We start from the raw sequence: 19974 nt of genomic DNA, 5'->3' as shown, positions 1-19974 counted from the left end.
CATGACAGAGAGGTATAAAGTTCGAAAAATACCTTCATGTTGTCACATATTTAATCGCATTACCTATTCGTTAAAAATGCTTACTACAATTATTTATAGCCGAGTGATAACAAGAAATTATATTGAATTATTGGTAACAATTATATTATCTAAGTGAATCTAAATGGGAGCAACCTGTAGGACCTGCCTAGTCCCTCTGCGGGACCAGTCGGTTAATGTAATTGGAAATCTCAAACAATCGTGTCTTCGTAATGATATTGTAATTTAGTGTTATAATTTGTTACGTCATAAATTACATAAGTAATATTTTTATTCAATGAATGCTTAAATGAAGCGCGTATTCGTAGGTAGGTACATTTTAAGTAGGTATCCTAATTGATCTACGCCGGTAATTAATAATAATCAATTTATCCAATATTTTGCCAAAATTTTGATCTTTGGTAGACTTAAATTGGATAAGTTGACTTATTAATAACGGGCCCACAAATTTATGGAACGTCCAAGGTATTCAAGAAATGAATAGGTGACCGATTCAGAGAGCACCTTAAGTCGTCGATGCCTACTGTTAATGTTAGTTAACAATCACTAAGTCGGGGAACAATTTAAAAATCTGCACGAGGGTTGTCCACTAACCCGATGCCCCCTAACTTAGTACTCGTAGTTGTAAAGCTCCAGGCCTCCCAGTTGTGAGAACAACCTGCGTCCCAACTGTGGGACATAAACTGTTGCAGCCAAACAAAATAAATTAGATATCCGAAGATTTAAGAGGCAAAAACACGCAGAGTTGAGAACCCTCCCGCGATCACCCGTAGAAGTAACATTATGCACGGCTATTTACAATATTGACAGGTTATATTTCGAAACACTTGCGCTGGCTTGCGTTATGATTTACGGCACTTATTAACTAAGACCGACACTATCGCGCTTTATCAGAATGTGCAATGTTTTATGCACCTTTCATAAATATGACTATTAGCGGCTTTGATGCAACTAATTTTTATTACAATCGCTACAACTACCGCCATCTGGTGAGTTTGACGGGTGTCGATGTACGGTAGTTTATGTTTTGTAAGCTTGAAAATGTTAACGTCAGTGATATCCACCCAGATGAAGATTTCTTGACGATTGAAATAACGAACCCGAATAAACCCAAAAAAAAACGAACCCGAGGGTAAATGACCACGGCAGTTCATGAACAATTGTCACCAAAGTAAATAAAGGCTGTAGAGCTGCATTGTTATCCCTGACGACTAAGTTCAAATGGCCCATTGTAAGTATGTGTGCCTTACCACACCCTTCAATCCGTAACATGTCAGCTCTACACTCACAAAGACGACATTGGTGTGGTGGTATTGCAACCGAACGAAGAACTCCACCACGTTAACTTAAAAAGTTTTGAAAGCTAAAGGGTAAAGACAGCAAAGAGAAGGGCGAGTGTGGCAGTGAAGTGAGTGAAGTGTTCGTTGCGTCGGCGGCTGACGCGGCGGCGAGCGCTAATCGATGCGCGCCACTGCGCTGTCTTCCGACGGCGGCCATTACGCACCTTTATGACCACCCGGCCCCGCCGCCCGGCCCCCGCACCCCGCTCTAAGGCGGCACATGACGAATCAATATGCCGCCGACCGACTCAACACTTATTTATTTGACACGATTTATTAGCCGAATGCCTGTAAACTTTTATGCGCCCCCTCTCCCCAGCGAGGGATGCTTTATGATGGACAGGGCCGTGATAAAATTCTATGTTTCTGCTGCCGTCTACGTTTATTGCGAATCGGAACAGATGTCTGGAGTGTTCGACGCTGGGGCTTGCGGCGAAATTATTTCCGAATTTTAACGGCGCGACGTGTCTGCTTTCTGTCGGCCCAACGAGCCGCCCATCGCGCCCTCTGTTCGAACTAATAGCTCCACAACTTACCCCGTTATCACAATAATCGAATATAAAATCGCACAAACAAGCAAATATTTCCACTGATCATCAATTAAAAAGTTTGTAAATGTTAAGTTTCTAAATGCCAAATGACATTCGAACTCTTAAATGTTCATGGCACTTAGCGTCCCTATTCCAGTAAACTGTTTAACTCGTTGTTGTAGGTAGGTACTTAAGACGAGACAGTCATATACAAAACTTCTAAATTTATGAGCACGAATGAACTCATATATTACGTGAGTAGTTTAGTAAAGTTTACATTAACTTAATCAAATCTAGTCAAGCTCTCGTGTACATATCAATTAAGAATGATACTTTCATATAAGGTTTTAAAAGTACCAAAGAATCTTATATGGTAAGTGGCCATTGACTCTGCATATATGTTATTAATCCCAGATAAGATTTGAATCCTCCCTGAAATCAATCATAGATGCATTGCTGAGATAGTTCAAATGTCTTGTATAGGTAAATGTCTCGCCCTTAGGAACAAGCCTTATTTCACGGCGTGGAACCTAGTGGTTGTATATCATTAATCGAACAAAAATGTTATTACTTAATCATGTACCTTGTATCCGTACTTATTATTAAAACATATTTATCCGACCACCCCGTTGCACCTTTGTTGCAGCAAGCCCCTCTTATGGCGTTCAATTCGCATTCGCTTCATTAATTACTTAGAATTTTATTTCGCCGTTTGCAATTAACATTTGTTACTTTAGTCGCGGGCTGTAGACAAAATGTCGGACGGAAGTGTGTAATTTTTTCACAAATATTGCGGAAGGAAGGCGACGCTTCCTGCGGTCTGTTTAGATGGTTTTTATGCTAATCGCGAGATTCGTTGGGTTTTCTTTTAACGCGGCAATTATTCACGGAGTGCGGTTGCGAGTCGCCCTTAAGAAATTAGTGGCAGTTCTGCTTACGGACACAATTGTTTTGGTGAATGCCAATGAGCTCGTATGAATGGGAGGCATTTCTTGACATCGTTTATTGTTCTTACGTTCAATTTTAAGTGGTATTTGTTCGAAATTGTTTTCTATACATCGGTTTGAGCGTTACACTGCTTTTCTCTATTACAGAAACACTTAGTTGAAGTGTTTCTGTAATAGAGAGAATCATCGATTAAACAAAAAGACGTAATACCTAAGTAGAAACAAAATTAAAGACGTCAATGTATAAGATTAGATACTGCTAAGGAATATAAATTGTCATTTATTACATTTCATTTCAATTTATTAACTCGTGTTTTTAGTACAAATACAATATGTTATAAAAAATAAAAATGCCTCCAAACATTCGCTAGAGCAAAAACTAAATAACAGTTCCTACTCTTCTATTTCCTTATTAAGCTTACCTAGATCCAAAACTCATTTTGCTTAGTTCAGTACCAAATTATCTCCTAACGTAGAAATAATGACCAATATTGGGTGAAATATTGAGAAAACACGTGAAATTCGAGTCGCCCGGAAGGGGTGGCCATAGTTAATTTTTATGGGCAACATATGAAACATGGGTGCCGTTGTAACGCTTAATGACTCTACATAGAGTCCTCGCGTCCTCCGGAGAGATATTAAGAACTTTAGGATAAAAGTTTGCACTAGAAGCTTTGTTTATTTCTAATGCTCTTTCGATGTGCAGTATCCTATAAATATATGTTACAAAACATATAACATACCAAGTAAAATACTTACCTAATATTTCCTATATTATAAGCAGATCCAGATAAGTAACCAAATTTTCAGATAAAAACAGTCCCCTAATTAATTTATCAAAAGTCTACCTGGCTGAAGATCAAACTTGGAATCAGATTGGCATGTACCTATAAGGAATACACTTCCTTATAGGTACATAGGTACAACGTGTCATGAGTTCAACAACAAATACAAAACGACTTAAAATTATATTTGTACGCCATTTATGGCAGAATGAGCGAAAATTCTTGACTGTAACACCAATGTATACACCTTATTCTACAAATAAAGACTTTGTATTTGTATTTGTATTTCATTAATATTCACTAAACATTCAGAACATACTCTAACATCTACCAAGTTAGTTTGTCCTTAAAAAGCATAAAAACTCTTTGAACCTTAAAATAATTATTGTACTTCGAAATGTACACTTTCAGATCGAGATGTTTATTAAATAAAACATTAAAAAATAATCAGTATTATTTTAAAAACACAATAAATGTTATTATTAGGACAAATGATAAACATAAAACATTACGAAGGTCCTTTAGTCCGTAAGCGAATAATTTCTTAAACTCATAACAATCAAAATTATATACTTAAGTATATAAATGTCATATTAAGTAGATATTTTTTCTAGTACAAAATAATATTTTTCACTATATTTACACAATAATGATATTTATAGTGTTACGTTAGTAAGAACTGCGCTATCATAGAAAACATGTAATATACGAGAGAGGTCCGGAAAGGGGTGGCCATAGTTAATTTTTATGGGGTAGCATATGAAGCATGGATGCCGTGTAAGCTTAATGACTCTACATAGAGATCGGGCTTTAGCACAGGCGAAGGTTATTAAATTTTACGATAAAATGTTGACATTTCAATTCTAGATGAGCATTTTTTCGAGTAAACGTATAATATAAAAAGTATCGGGTCGTAAAAATTTTATAATGTCAAAATTCTAAATGACACTTTTGAAAACAATGAATTGGATATTATATTGTCGTAACATAAATAAATTATTTTTTTATCTTCCTACAGTTCGTTTGGAATTTTAGTGTAATAAAGTTTAATATGTTTATAAAAAAATAAGCCTCTAATTATGAACTAAAGGCACGAAAACTTGATATCGGAGTAGGTAATACTTGGGGCGATCGGAAAGGGGTGGTCCGAGTTATTTTTTATGAGCAGCATATGGATGCAGATTCGATATTCCAATTGAGACCTTAATTCTTTGATAAGGCGATTCGAAAATTAATTAATTTAACGCCATCTGCTTGTCTTAAACATTACGCTAGACGCCTAATGGGATGGTGGTGGCAAAAATATATATTATGTATCCACAATAATCAACATAATTGAAGATATGTTTTATTACATACATTTTAATCGAAATTTTAGCTATATTTCAAATGTTGGTAATTGTTTCAACCTACCAGTTTCATTAAACTGGTAGGTAACTCTTAGGTAGGTACCTACATGTGATTATATGTAATTGTAAGCATTTGCAATTGCTTGCTTATTTTACACAAAAATAAAGGATAGGTAATACCTTTGTACTTTTTAACTAAGATAATAAAATAGACAGGTCACGTCTGTACGCTTATGTTTTAAGAATTTCCCTTTCACTTCCATTTATACGGGAAGTCATTACGATAGAGTTATCTCATCCAAGATATAAGAGAAAACGGGATCCACTTATTCTCACCTCGGCAGCTGAGCTGATCAATCTGTCGATTGGCTGCGCATGCAAATGCGAAACAATTCCGCGCTACCCTTCCCGCCTCGCTCCGTACTCGAATGCATAACAGACAAACAGGCTAATCCCGGCGTTATCGTAAATTGTCAGTTTATGACGTGCGGAACGACCGCGGGGGGCAGGGAGGCAGAGTTTTCTAATTTCGCCCCCTGCGCCCGTTTTGATGCGCTAATTCGTGTAAGCAGTTTCTGAACGTGCTTGTTTCGAGTTCACTTCGAGCCGACAACGCATCGATACGCCCCGCGCCTCCCAATCTCCCAGATATAAAGTCGACTTTGAAACGAAACCGACTCGCGCTTACCTTGGCAAGGTTATCGTCGGCTTTTACATAGAGTTGCGCAATTTACATACATTTGTTTGTTCGGTTTTTAAATTGCGAATTAACCGTGTTAATCGCGAGTGGTGTTTTGCTAAACGCTGCGAATTAAAAGTTATTGACGCCTAGATATGAATACGTATCGTTTGCTGAAACTTTTCAGCGCTTATTGTTTTAAGCTTTGTTCGGAGTGGGCAGAACATGACTAATCAAATTATAAAAGCGCTTAGGTCCAGCATAATATGAACATGAATAGTCACGATTGTCTTAAGCTATCGACAAAACGACGAGCTATCGACAAACGAGTTGTAAGTACGTTGTGAGAATATACTCATTCCCACACAAGAGCAAAATAGATGGCAAACTAATCATTTGGACAAATATGTCGAACGCACGTACCTCGCGGCCTCGGACGTGAGGCGGATATTACATTACGGGCGATCCGCATCGCATCGGCGCGGGCGCATCACCAATTAATACTCTTCATTTAATCGATTCCTTCAATTATAACCAACTTGATATACGTTAATCCTTTTCGGCCGGCCTCTGAGCCTCCCCGGGATATTCTTGGCTATAATTACGTGGGAGGCGACCTCTATTGACAAGTATTGATGTTTTTAATCTGATGTTAGGATAAGACATTAGTATGCGCGTCCGTCCGTCCGCGTGTTGATTTGTGGCCGGCCGGCTCATTGGCTCGTAATTATTGGATTTCGGCGGTATATTTATTGGCATTTCTTCTCAGTCGCCTTGATTTATCATTGGGCTGTCGTTCCAGAAATTATTGCGCGTTGCTACGTTGTCTGTCGAATGTTTTTTTTTGTTTATTAACGCCGAATCCCAGAGGTGGAGGCAATACGTCATGTTTCAATACGTTACGCGTTAGGACACATGATCACCTCCATTAAGGCGCGTCTCCCGACGGATTAGCGCCGTCAACGCGTCGAGTAATGAGATGGCGAAAATATTGGAAATATCGCGACAATAATAAAGGTGTAATAGGGAGCTGGGACACAGCTGGGCCGCCGCCGCCAGGGGCGCTGCCGGTACGTGAGCCTAACAATCGAACGTGAAACATTTTTAAATAATCACTTATCTGTGAATAGGTATGTTTTTTCATCTGTCTTGCTTCGATTCTTTTCACGGCAGCTAGATTTTGCTGAAATTATTGAAGGTTCAAATTGTTCGTGCCATTCAGTTACTTACAGATAAGCATGGAATTTTCATATTTTCTTAACTTCATTACGTTGCGTATATTACAGCAATAGGTACCTGCCTATAAATATATTGAATTTCGTACAAAGTATTTTTACGAAGCACTAACTATTCAGTTACATTATTTTATCAAAAAAATATTTAATTGAGTATTATTTAACGAAATTATTTTTGTCACACTCATTACTGTAATTAATGTCGCACTAAAATGATAAGACATCAATTTATGGTATTTTAATTTAACTATTTACATTTATTTAATTTGTTTTAATTGTATTTTTTGCAAGATATTTGATTCTTAATTTTTAAAAGTTTCTAACAATAATATTAGGATGATGGTATTAGTAGTTATCAGTTATTTATTCCACATAAAGGACAATCTGTAGGTAAATAAAATACATTTATGTTCTCATGCAAAATGTACCCAAGCTTTATATTCTTTTTAAATTATTAGAACAAACTCTCACAGGATAACTTACCTAGATTAAAAATATTCTCACTAGCGCGCCAAAATGATGGATCAACGTCATGCGCGGGTTTTCTTTTTAAAACGCAAACAAAGACGCGGGAAAATTGCATCCAGCCAACATCAGCTAATTCCCTTGCCAATCATCCGCTGAAGTCAATTTTCAATTTTCTCCGTTAATAAGCACATCAGCGCGCGCCGCCGACAATACACCGGCTTTTTATTTTATTGTACCAATATTCAATATGTAAGTACAGTCAAGCGACATTTTGCAACGTTTTTAATTTCGATTAAAACTGTGAATGATAAATACTTAAACGTACTTTCGTATCCAAATATCTGACGTTCTATTTCATTAACTAAGGTGCCTAAGTAAGATAGAGTTAAAACAACTACATTACTAATTATAATTTATAAACCTATTTAAATTCTTATTACATATATGTACCTAAGCATAAAAATAGTTTCCTATCAAGAAGTAAATGAATAAAATCGAAGACATCAGTGATTTTTATTACGCAAAAATATATAAGTAATTATAAATATTCTATATTAATATAATAATATGTGAAATATAGTAAACAAAAGTATAAGTATAAGCTTACCTCGGTCAACAAATAAGTTTGGCAATACAACGAGGTAATGCTGGTCTTGGGTACACTACCGCGGGGCAGCGATCTGGCTCATTTATTTTATTTATTATAGTTTTAGTTATTTTTTTGATTACTGTAAATATTTTTATTTATATTTGTTTTAAATTTAGTTTAAGTATATTTCATAATAATTGTATCATATTCGAATTAAATAAAGAGGGATTCTTCGTTAAAAAAAAAAAAAAAAAAGTAAACAAAATATTTTATGTAAGTAAAATTGTTTTCATCGGAAGTAATCGGAACATATCATCGATTTGCTGACAAACAAACCTAATTCACAATTTCAAATCACTCGTCAAGAGCAGAGTGGCGCAGTGGAAGCGTGCTGGGCCCATAACCCAGAGGTCCGTGGATCGAAACCACGCTCTGCTAAAAAAATTTTTTTTGTTTTAACTTTATATTTTTTGCCTATAAATAGTCTTAAATTATTTTTACAATTTTTTCATATTACATTATTTTAATTTTTCATATTTTTTTTTTAATACGTAACAAATATTAAAATTCTAACTATCACTTATTTCTTTGAATCACGTAATATTATTTATTGAATTCTATAGTAATATTTTGTGTCATTAATAATAAAATGATGTATTTTATTAAATTCCTAACATACAATTTTTCATTACTATCAGTATGGTGAAACATATGAACGTAACCCGTAGCGCCATCTATCGGCGACGTTTGGTAAACTAAGTTTACGACACCGTTGAATACACAGGCGCTTCGTCAACAGTGCCAAATAGTGTTGCTTTAGAATGTAGACTGCCAATAAATACTTTATTTTATTAATACTCGATTAAAACTAAGAAAATATTTTAGAACCGTACTAAATTTATAATACCTTGTAATTTTAATAGTGTTTAACAAGACTGCCGTACCTACTGTATTGCTGAACGAAATTTGTTGTACCCACCTATACTAAAAGATGAAAATTTTCGGAGGCAGAACGAATAGACCCTTATAACGGATTCGAAAATTTAACCTTAAAAATAGAGGGTGGAAGATGAAGTATGAAAATTCACAACTTTGTTAAATAAGGCTTATGACTTATAATTACGTATGATTACCTATAAAATTTGACTGTGTCGTACTTCAATGTGTTTCAACTAAGTACGCAGAGGTAATAAGCAACAACGCACTTGCCCTAGCGGCTATCCGCTAGGATTTCTATCCCACCTGGTGTTGACGATTGATATTAACCTTTAGTTACCGTTTAAACAACGCGGCAGTATGATTAATAAATATGTAATAACAAATATTAATCAAAGCTTAAAAACGTTATAACTGTAATTTACTTACGTAAGATATAATATACGAGTTCTCTCGTTCGCACTGAATATTGACAGACCATTTGTAATGACTCGTTTAAACAGATATAATAAATGATTTAAATCCATATACAAATTTTTATACAAAAAAATAACAAGATAGGCAAATATATAAATAAACGGAAAATACGTTTTGCACATTTTTTCAATATTAAAAAATATTTTACTGTAAAAAGTATTATGACACGTTTTTAGACGTAACCAATATAATAACTACTTTCAAAAATAAAACGAAGAACTACAAGAATTTGTTAAATTGAGGAAAACGAACATAGATATATATAGGCACAGTGAAGTTGCTAGTAGTGAGTGGTATGTAATTAGTACTGCAATACTGGAGACACGTTAATTACAAATTAGAATAATCCAGATAAGTACATAAATATTAGCATGTTGCCTGTATCTCGAGATAGTAAAAGTAACGCGGGTTTGTCTAACTTCCGAGATATGCTCTCGATTCTTAAGAGAAGTGTTAAAATCTATCATAAATTTTAGAAATATTTAGATGTAAATTGATTTTAATTTTGTTTCTTCGCTTAACTATTAGTAAGCAGTTAATTTTTGTTTGTATGACTTGTTTTAACTTTTTTTATAAGAACGAAGTAGCATACGAGAATGTAATCCAACTGACAGTAAATGATCAATGACGCCCATGAACATCTAATTTAGACATACCTATGTATTAGATGTTCAATCTGTATCAAATGTTCAAGGGCGCTCATATAGAATAGGGATATTGCCTGAAACGTCTGGCACTCCTGTTGACTACGGTGGTCGCGTCATGACGTCATGAGTAAGTCAGCAGGCATCCACAATTCCACAATCTTCCCCTGAAACGCACGAATTGCTTAATGTACATATAAGTGCAGCTGTGGAACCTCTACGGTCGGAATATATAGGTTCTACAACATTTAAAACTTAAAGTACCTATACCATTATAAACATTGTTATGTTAGCAACATTATATAATAAATATAATAAAATTAATAAAACGATATATCAATTTTATTCTTTAATTACAAAAGTAAATACAAACCTCACTACACCCTACATATTATTTATTTTTAGCTAGCTATTTACGAGTGCCCTAAATTCAGTTAATTATATCCATGACCGGAATAACCGTAACTAGAATTAGACGGAAAAGTACTAAATGGTTATTTTCGGTTATATTATCAAAAGGCAATTTGCATTAAATGTGGGGAAAATTCCTACGATACTTGACTGACAGGTACTTAGATATGTACATGAAGTGATAGATGTGCAAATATCTAGCACATGGAATTATTTCGACACTTCATTGCGATATTCCAGTTATGTACTATTTTTATTTTAGTTCGATAACAAAAGAACTATGTCCCCTTTTATGAAATTGAGGGGAGAGATGATCATACACTCTAGGTACCTGGTAAGTGGTTATAACTGCTTAGAAAAAATTGTAATCAAGCGCAAATGGGATTGAAGGCTTATATGAGTTCGGGCACAAATGTATTGCTATTCGCGTCAACTCATAAGTGCCCTACCGCTGGGCACGGGTCTGCCCTAAGACGGGCCACGGGTTTGGTCTAGTTTAGGCCATAATCTACCGCGCTGACCAAGTGTGAATTGGCAGACTTAGAAAGAACTTTCTGGCTTGCTTCACGATGGTTTCCAAAAGCAGAGGTGGGTGCCTGCGATTCGAACCTCGGACATCCCGACTGAGTTTCAAGCACTAGGCTATTTGCTCGTCCTGAGAACTTAGTTTGAATGCCTCGTCTCTCTTACAACACCTATGTCACGTATCAGAAATATTTACGACGAATAGATTATTTTGAGAAGTCGGTAAAAATGCTCCTGAAACAAACGTTAAATATACATAGAGTCTTGCATAGACGGTTACACACGAACGGAGTTAAATAATGTATTGTTTGTATCAGTACGTAGAATCTGGGCAGGTCGGACTACTCAGCTTAAGGGCGGTAATCGCCCCATTTGCATAAACAGACACACTTGCCTATTGAGTGGTGATAAATATTGCCTTTTTATTTCCCACAGTTAGAAAGAAAACTAGGCTTGTTTTTGTAGATAATGTCCAATATTTCGTTAACTATTTGCAACAGATTTCACAGGATGATGACTACCAATATACACTTCGCCAACGAAAGTGAATGTAGCCTTAGGTTTCGTCAATATAGGTCGTAATAGGAATCATAAGTGCTCATAGGTACAATTATACTCTTCCTAAGTACCTTATGTATGTAACCCACATAAGGAGGCAAATACCTATTATATTTTCGGACACATAATTTGTTGTTTTGCCTGCCCTAAGGCTTTCTCCAACGATTAATTAAGATGTGGGGTTTCTGCAATCGTAGGTTTTTGTCAATGGTTGGTGTTTCCTGTTCTCCTCTAATTAAGTATTTCCTACTGTCTTCTTTCAGTCAGTCCATCTGGTTATGAGGTACATAATATTTATCCAATATTCGCCATTCTATAGGTATTTCTTCCATATCACAATGAAACAACCAGTGTAGTCAGACTTTCAGTACGCCTTCTAACATATATTTCAAGATCAGTAACTTATGTTTGTCTTACCCTCGATCATAAATGTCACACGGTCACCAAAGCTACAAACACGAATATAAGGTTTCAGCAAATCAATATGTAAATGTAAGCCATTACGATTATTACGGATCGATAATAGTACATCATTTAAATAGTCAATCAGTTATTGCGGCGGGGACGCGCTCGTAAATCAGTGGTGGCACAATAAACTGGTGGATTTCAATTAAACATAAATCTTGCATGACGCGCGGGTAATGGAGTCGAAACGCTCCATTCTTGAGGGAGCGATTTTCTTGTATGCAATTATCTGTCTATGCCGCGTTTGTGTGCTCTGCTGTGTGGCTGTGGGGGTGACTTTCAGACTAACTTTTGACTGTGTGCAAAACATTTAAATAACCTTATTTTATAGGTGTTTGATCTCGTTGGTTGTTAATTTGCTTTTTTATGTTAGTTGTTACGTAAACTCCGCATGCTCTGTGGTTAGTCTTAAAGATATTTATTCTAAAGACCAAATTTGATTACAGTCTGTTTAGGCTCAGGTAGTAGCAGGTAGTAGCAAAAGCATCTACCGGCCATGTGCATTATCATTTTGTAGGTAACGGTCCTCACTCCTCACATAAATGTGAATTGATACTTTGGAAAATAATTTTAAAAACTTCTATGTATAAAACTACTAAAACCTGTAACTTGTTTATAGCAACTGCTATTTTGGATTTCAACTTTCATTAACACTAGAATATTCCTAAATATGCATAGAGTTTTGGATACCTTGAAACATGCTAACTAAGCGCATGTCCCAAATGAAACTTTGCTCCTAATCTGTGGACGTTGGTCAATGGATGCGTCTCCCGGGATTGACTGATTCATTACTAATGTCCCGGGACACCCAATTTGTCACAATTCAAAATTGTGCAAAATGCATTGAACGTTTGAGATTTCCGTTGATTATATTATGAATGAGCTTTATTCTAATCTTTTAACTCCACTTTCTGTGCATGGGTTTAAATTAAGGGTAAAGTGGTCTACCTTTACGCGAAACCTCTATCTATTTTTGTAATTTTGACACAATTTTTTGACACAATTTTTTTTATATTTAACGCATCCATCACACACACGATATCCTTTCTGCTTTGACAGCTTGACACGAGTTATTTTCAGTTAGTTCTCAAGTAGTAGGTAGGTAGGGTAGAGTCATCTGCGGTTGTCCCTAGAACTTTGTTTACTTACTCTTAAGCTATGGAATATCTGTGCGTACGTATACAAGTATATTTACTGCCTGTGCATTTTCTTGCCTTATTATACATTTTCAGTTAAATGCATTCTCATGAGTGAAGCACGGCCGGCTATTGCGCATGCGTCCGTCATGGAGTTATCAGCGGCGCGCTCATCTCGGCAACAAAGGCGAGAACGCATTGCCAGTTCACGTTACCACAGATCGGTATCGGCTACAAGTATATTACCCGCACAATGGGCCGCGAGGGCCGCCTATCCGTCATTGGTTTACCCGCACTGCCATCATTACTCCGCGTCAGGCGCGCGCGGTATCGAACGTCCGCGCGCGGTCATTACGCCGGCCAATCACTACGCTGCGCGAGCGCACCCCGCCGCGTTCTTTATAAGCGCATGCCCGGGAATATATCACGCGTCAACTGAAAAGGGGTTTTTACAAACGTATCTCGTATTCGTCATCGTTAACCGCGGCGGAGGCTGGCTCGCGCGGCGTCCAATAAATAATCGTGGAACTGACTTATTTATAAAGCGCGTCAGGAGGGTTGCTTTTTTAAAGTCACGTTCGAATCTTGACACGGATTTGTGGAAATTGATGCGTTCCTTATCCCCTGACCCGGCGCACCTGTCGTGACGATTGTCGCCCGTACGGCCTTACGATAAACGTCATTTCTTTATTAGCGACGACGCGTCTATATTTGTTTTTATCGGCGCTCCGACGAGATGAGAATGAGTGAGGTTAATATTATTCATGGGTAAGTACTTAACGACAAGACGGACGATATACGCGAGGAGCTTAATAGGAGCGTATAAGGATAAAATAAACCATTACGACGGACAAACGAAAGAATTATTTGTCTGTATGACGACTTCCCGGGGAGCTCGGTACTTGATTATGGACGATCTCAATTTACGGCTTTAAAACTTAGGGGACATCGTGTAGCTTGCGAAGTGCCAGCCGGTTTATTTATTAAGCAAATATCGACTTGATTGCAATATTGTTTCTGCGTAGGTATGTGTCACTACGAAAACTGACTCTGCCGCCTATATGGACCTCGTAGCTGATTTATAAAGTTAAGCAATGTCCTGGCGTTCGGTAGTGGATCGGTGAGCTCTATCTTTACATGCGTCTTTCGTGCTTCGGACAACGTGCTAAACTGTCGTTCTCTGTTGTTACCAATGGGAGGAGGATGGTTGGAGGATGAGCAGTTAGAAAAAAACTGGCAAGGCTTGACAGATGTCCCTTAACTTTCTGCAACATTTGATCGGTTTGTAGAGTGTACCGACTCAAAGCCTACTATCTTAGTGGGGACATATGGTCAGCATTGATATAAGAAGGATTGCAACTATGTAATTAATACTACATACGCCAAGAATCCAGAGAAAGGAAGAATACACAGGATTCTTCAAATGATAATAATAAAGTTGAAACACGCAAGAGATATTTCCAGTATGTGATGTATGTATTCCAATTACCAATAGAATAAATTGGAGTTAACTTTTATTATTTATTGTAAATAGAACAGGACTCTTTATTGAAGTTGATCATACCAACGGAGGCCTAAGTTGGAATCTCTCATGTAACTTTACACATACAACACAGTAGCGCAAGCAAGCCACGAGGCAAAACGTAGCTTTGCACGTACCATGACAAATTTTACCTGTACCTATTAAACCACACTTTGAACTCTATATCTTACAATCATCCATTAATCTATTAAAATTCCTCTTCACTATAATTGGTACGATACATAGCTTCAGAATTATCAAGACACGAATGGTTTTCAATAAATCCATTGGATTTCGCATAAGTCGCGCACGCAATGCGCCCATCAACAACTCTTTGACCGCTCTGTCTAAGTTGGAACAGCGTACCGACTTAATAAGCCATCTATAACACCTTTACACAAGCTTGTTCTGTACTCAGTTTGTCATTTTCAATCGCCTTTAGCGAAGCTGGAGCTCAGAGTGAACCGTCATGTTGCCTAATCGTAAACTTTAGTTGAAGTTGCTTCACAATGGTAAGGTATGCTGGGATTGCTAGGGAATGACTAACTAAACTCTTCATGGTATTACTCCACTTATTGTAGTTCACTCAGTTCACTAGTAAGTTCACTCGTCTAAACTATACCCACTATACAGGTTGTTTTTAAGTATCATCGTATTCAAGACATCAATTTATTTACCTTAAAAAACTCTATTTTGTAAAGACGTTGACTGTCATCCTCAATTTGACTTATTTTTCTAGAGACCAGACGCATAAGGAAAATTTTAACTATTCAATGTTTTGCCTACCAAAGATCGAAACACAGTTTCTGCTGGAAATTATAAAATTTCGATGCTAGTTAAAAAGAACATGCTCTAGGTATATTTTGTAACACTGTATACTTGGCATTATTTGTAGAGACAATGTTATACTAAATTGCTATTGTTTTTAAATCTATTTTGGACACCTATCTTAAAATAATGCTAATAACCGAGTTGAAATCTCAGAGCACCAATAGATCATACGGCCTTTCGAGTGTTCCGACACCGTACGTGGGACAGTCCGGCACGTCTAATGAATCGGCCAGTCCCGCGGGACGCCCGCAGACTGACTGATGCGTCTACTTCGCTAACTTTTTGTTAGCTAATTAATGTAAATAAATCAATGTTTGTCGAAATCTACTTACCAAAATGATTAAAATTTCATTTTATTTCGTATTCATTTGTTATTGTGGTATAAAATAAAAATAAAATAAAGAGTGGCGTCTGATCTTATATAGGTAGCTATTACATATTATCTACTTGCATGACATGCAATTGTAATTAATTTGATAACGTGATAGCTAATCGACAGGTCGCAACTGTCTCCGAGGACTAATTTGGAATTTTCAATGTGTCTGGTCCAAGCAATCGAGGTCGTGGACGAATGACGATAAGTACTGCAACCATTATACTATAGCCATATTTGAAGTATTTTTATGTAATATATGTAAACATGCATGCATGTGTTCCATTCATAGGAAACCCCATATAGAACATGATTCCTATCTGTGGTCGCTCGTAAAGCATTACTGCTTATGAAGTCTAAGATTGTGATGCATGATAGGTTTTTGGACTTTTTCAGTACGTCTGTTTGATCACACTTGACCATAGAAGTCTAATATTATTGTAACGAAGCAGAAATAGTTGTTGAGTTTCAACTGACCATTTGCTTTTTCTGTAAAATTACCATAAATACCACCATGGGCACATTAAGAAAATATTATGGATTGACCAGTTTGTCCGTCTGTTTACGATAAGCAATATTAAATACCCACCAGCTTGGGAGGGAATCAATTATAATTCCCATTAGATTTAGGCGGGGCCGGTCGATTTATGGGCGCCTGAAGAATGCACCGCGCATAGAACCTCGCCTGCAACTGTTCGTAATCTACCCGCGACCATTGATGTGTAATTGAAGAATTGATTAATGTGCTAATTGTAGCCTGTTCCCGGTTTTTCATTGCGTGATCTTGCGAGATATTGCAGGAACAACCAGGATTAAGTTAGATATCAGATGGGTATACAATTATACATATTTATAATCATCATCAACACTTTACTGTCCTACCACTGGGCAGGGGTTTCCGTCCAAAAACAGAACGATTAGGCCATATTCCATTATGCAAGTATTATTAGGTTTCAGATAGGTACCTTTTTTTTAATGTCCCAGTTTTTCTTACGATGTTTTCTTTCGACATTAAAGCATGTCATAAAAAATTTAATCGCCCACATAACTTCTGGGATTTGAACCCTAGACGCTCAGCGTGTGAAGCCAATGTTCATACTTATTCTATCACTGCTTACTAAATATTTTTTTGTATATAAATAAATACATTTAATTCCCACAGAAAGTTTCAAATCCCCTAGTTCTAAAAAGTACGAGACTCATTCCATCGTATACGTAGCCATAGTTGGAAGTACGTTGTCCCAGCAAGCCGGCAGCACGGCGAAGGTGGCGGATCGATGTCGACGTCGTTATTCGGACGTCAGCCTTTGACGACGTCGCGATGTGCGCCGCTCAAACACTTCAACGGATCTAATTCTATTGTTCGCTTATCACTTCGTTTTTTTTTGGAATTTCGTTTGGCTTTTTTGTATCGCTGGTATATTTGTAGTAAAGTTACTTCAGACCTTTATTTACGTGGGTAGTAAGTAAAGCTTTCAAAATGCACAAATTGGTTTCTATTTTCAAAAAAATAGAATTATAACTTAGTATTTAGGGGTCCGTGCTGGAAAAAGATTAACAGGGGTTATGATTAATTTCAAGTAAGTAGGTCCGACTGCGAAAGTACAGTGCAAGGGTCACTTTATTCCAAAATGTAGAGTTAGGCAGGTAACTCTCATATGGGTTACCAAATACAAACTAATTTTACTAAAACTTTTCTTTGACGTAGAATGGTTAAAAGATGGTAAATGATAAAAGGCTAGAAAAAAGCATAATAAAATGCATTTGTTTTTTCAAGTAAACAAAAATAAATGCAAGTACGTTTTTATACCGAATCGTTACCGGGTACGTTAATATTGTGTCGCGATTCTGCATATGAACAGATCAAAGCAAGGAGGTATATCTAAATAAGACTCAAGGTGTCAAAAATGTGGCGCTACTTTTAATTTCACCATCTTCTTCTATATTATATCTGCAATTTCATCAATTAAATATTTAAAGTTTTAAGTAAACTTAGTTTTTGAAAAGTGATATATTCGTATTTGTTAAGGCCGATCTAGAAGTATTCGCTAATCTACGTCTTACATTATTATTGAGTGGCCATTGGCTCTTGTTTGGTTCATAAGCACCATTGTGTGGTGTATTGGATGAAAATATATCGAAGGACATTACGGTCGTTATGAAGGCAGCGACTTCGCAGACACGTGACTGACAGACCTTACACACACACACACACTACTTTATATGTGTGTAACTATGCACCCATAGCTTACACATTTATACACAATACCCTGAGTGCACTGAGATGTTAGCAATAAACGTAAGTTTACGATACACGATAACATTTGGATTCTTTTCATTTTACAGCTATATTCAGCGGTAGTATATTAATAATTAAGTGGATTTGATATTATTATTATTTGTTTCTATTTATTTGAACTCAGTAATTCTTTGAATTTAGATAACACATAAGTATTACTTACTGTTGTTCGTGCTTATTACCTATTAGGACTTGAACGAAAGATATTAGTCTTTTTTTACAAGATAAAAGTATTTAGTTTCACCTGTCCGGTTTTTGTAATGAAATCTTGCAACCTTAATTTCACCCATTTCCCATTGATGGAATTAACAAATTAAAAAAGCATTATAACACCTGAAATGTTTTTTTTTTTTTGACAATCACAATGTAACACGCTTTTATTTATAAAAAATGTGTCTTATATAAAACGCAAATATTTAATACATCGGGTAAAATGTTTAACTTTTTAGTTCTTTTTTTATTAACAAGTAGATAATAAAAGCTTGTTTTTAAAAAGTTTTTTTCTTTTAATTTTATTCATAATTAGATCATGAGATAATGGACCGATGGGCAGTCCACAATCTAAAAAGACGACATTACTTTATAAGGACTATAAAATCATTGGTACAAACATTAAAAAAATCATAAGATAAGTTGAAGTCTTTATTTGAATTCCAATATCAAATAATAATTTTCTGAAGGTAATAAAGATAAATGATAGTTGTCTAGCCCCCGTTGACAAAAGTCGTGAAATAATTAAAAAGTACGTAGAAGGGTGTAATGACAGGGCGGCGGTGTGTCGCGTCGTTTGCCAGCTGTTTGTCAGCGCGACTGACGCCTGTCACCCGGGCACTGGCCTGGCAGCGTCACTACGAGAAGTCGAACTCTTCAGTGACTCATACTTCGAAGCATGATGTGCTTTTAATATATGTGTGTATGGTAAAAATCGTTTCTGATGTTAAATTTTTGTGCCTCGGAACATAGATGTATTACTTAAATATCATTGCCTCGGAAGAAGAACTTTGTAACATCGATTTGAGGAAAATTCAAAATCAAAATTATTTGACATATGAAAGAGTTATAGGATAAAAAAGCGTGTTAATAAACGAACTTGCGGGATTAATCGCGATATATTACATGGCATCTGTACACTACATAATACATACACTTGACAGACAGACTGTATCAAAGGTAACACATATTTAAAAGTAAATTAATTTACATTGAGTTTATATATGTAGGTGTCTTCAACAATATAATTTTTTAGATTACAGACTTTCTCATTAAATATTTAATTACTTTAAGATTTGTTGCTCTTTTCTATAAGAAATGTATTCCTTATTAGAGTTTCGTTTTGGTATGCTCCATATGCAGGTAGACATATTTCGCGTCCCCCTGCACCTTAGATACGGGACGTCTGGACGTTAACGGGACGATTGGCAATCCAGCTTATAACGCCAATAATTTGACTTATACATAAGCTACTAAAAAGCTTAAACTGTAACACCGAATATATTACACCCTCAAGACACGTTTTCCTTATATCTTCTTAGTCTCAACAGTTGTAAGAGTTTGATACCCACTCGAATGTTCATGTTAAGTCGTATGTCACAATAATATCGAACCTAGAAATATTGAAATATGTCACTGCATTGCGACAACGTAGTGCAGTTCATTAAAACTTTGTTTGCGAGTTTGTAATTGATGCCCGACCTTACTTCTTGGAATGTTAAAATATAAATATGTTTTCCATTAATTAGAATATAAAGCAGTTCATTTTCAATGATTATGACTACCTACTACTTGTTTTGCTTTTTATATATCTCTAAATATGTGTGTTTAAAAGTTAAATAGTTC

At 36.2% G+C, this 19974-nt stretch overlaps 1 protein-coding gene and 1 non-coding gene across 2 annotated transcripts in view; both read left to right on the top strand.

The window, feature by feature from the left end:
• Window positions 1–19974, top strand: part of LOC140753019 (uncharacterized) — a 36631-nt gene that overhangs the window by 9939 nt on the left and 6718 nt on the right. The window lies entirely within an intron of this gene.
• On the top strand, window positions 8328–8399 carry TRNAM-CAU (transfer RNA methionine (anticodon CAU)). The gene has a single exon. It is a non-coding gene; the product is annotated as a tRNA-Met (tRNA).

This window comes from Epargyreus clarus, unplaced genomic scaffold (genome assembly GCF_041222505.1).
Source record: "Epargyreus clarus isolate Ecla_fem2 unplaced genomic scaffold, WU_Ecla_fem_2.2 ptg000026l, whole genome shotgun sequence".
Lineage (NCBI taxonomy): Eukaryota > Metazoa > Arthropoda > Insecta > Lepidoptera > Hesperiidae > Epargyreus > Epargyreus clarus.
Note: the sequence above shows the minus strand (reverse complement) of the source record. Positions and strands in the feature narration are given on the sequence as shown.